This window comes from Drosophila suzukii, unplaced genomic scaffold (genome assembly GCF_043229965.1).
Source record: "Drosophila suzukii unplaced genomic scaffold, CBGP_Dsuzu_IsoJpt1.0 scf_23, whole genome shotgun sequence".
NCBI lineage: Eukaryota > Metazoa > Arthropoda > Insecta > Diptera > Drosophilidae > Drosophila > Drosophila suzukii.
In genome coordinates, this window is record NW_027255910.1 from 64,831 (window position 1) to 66,791 (window position 1,961).

Genomic DNA, 1,961 nt, shown 5'->3' on the forward strand with positions numbered 1-1,961 from the left:
GTTAACCAATACACATCACAACATTTTTTGGAACGATGGAGAAAATAGTTTTCCACGAACTCGAAAGTATCTAAGGACAATTACAAGCGGAAAACAAATTATTTGTAAAGGTGTGGAAAAGAAACGATTTCTACAGACGTTTTTTGGGAGTCGTCAGCTCATTAATGTCGAGGAAATGGGCTGTCCGTCATTAAACAGGTTTAAAGGAAACCGGTTTCCCTATTGTGAAACACACCTTAAGGGCGGGGTTTGTGCTCTTAACAATGCATACATTATTTTGACATTTTTTAAAAGTAGCTGCAAAACAATAAAATAATTTTTATACATTTTTTTAAAGTTGAGACTAGATGTGTAAAGATGTGCAGGAAAACAAAATTAACCAAATTAAGTTTCATGAGGGGAAATTGACCAATTTATTGAACAATTTAAAGGAGAGATAATTGGTCAGCATTTTCAATACCTTCTAAACACAAAAACTATGTTCATGAATCGAGGTGGACATGACCTCAAAACTACGAATTATGGTGAACACTTTACATTTTGTAATCCAGAAATGACGTCGGAAACGTGCGCCTGCTTCTTCTATGCAAATCGCCGGAATCAAAGCCGAAAATTAATTTCTATATATAACAAATATGTTGGCAATACCAATACAAATGAATAAATGTATGATTATGGTACAAAATAAACTTCTGACATTTTATTTCGAGTTAAAATTACAGGTACGGAGAATGGAAAATATTTCCTTGACTGAGATATGTCGGCTACTTGCGAGTTGTTGCGCGGTCGTGATTTCAACCCCTATTATGGGAACGTATTAAAGCTAGCACTCACCCGTGAGTGCTAGTTTTCGTGAGGCTCATGATTTTGTCAATGGGCGTGCGCCTTCAGACTTGTGCATGTGTCCCTTTTATTCCGGTCAGGTAATAGACAGGTGCGCATGTTCGGGTAGCTCTTGCTTGAATCCCTTTTATGATATGATTATGACCCGTTTGTAGAAAGGAGAGATCTTGAAAAAATTAAGCAGTTAAACATTCTGGGGCGAAAAAAAATGTCTGTTTGAAAATATTCCACATCTGAGAATCATTAACTTGTGAGACTTATTTTTTTGGGGTTCTTTTGATTTCTAAATTAGTTTTACAATCATAGGAAACATTATTCCCCAACATGATCGGATATGTTCCTCTAAGGCAACCAGTCTTAGATGTTTTGGGTTTGCGACCTTTCTCACGTGCACAGCAACACCTGCTGAATATTAATTGCTGATAATGAGGAAAAGGATACATAATCAATATTGTCACATGGGGATGTGGGGAAAGTGTGCGACCTTTCTCCCGTGTACAGCAACACCTGCTGATTATTAATTGCTGATAATGAGGCAAAAAGGTCACGTGATCAGTATTGTCACATGGTGGTGTGGGGTTGGGGGGGCAATTTAGTATACTCTTTATGGATATGATCGTGACATTTTTATGACATCTAAACCACTTAAAATCAGATAATTTATGGATTATGATAATTGTCCCAGAACCCGCATTCATTAATGAAGAGGCGGGGGCCATTAATATGTTAATTAGTGAGAGGCGGGGGTCATTAATATGCTAATTGTCCCAGAACCCGTCTTTCCCTACTAGTTTTGTCATTCACTTTTTGAAGTTCCTGTTCATAAAATGACCCATTAATAGGGGTACCCATATAATCTTGTATTTCATATGTTACGGGGTATGTAGACTTGACTTTTAAAACTTTAAAAGCTTCTATGGTCCAATTAGGTTCGTATCCCTTCATAAATGCTCCCTTGTATTTACTTATTCTAACAAAATCACCTACTAAAAATTTATGTTTTGAAAATATTTTTGGCATATTATACAATGATTTTAAAATAAACCCTTCATTTTTCGTGCAGACATCTATAGGCTTCATTTTAATTGTTCGGTGATAAGAATTATTGTATTGATTTA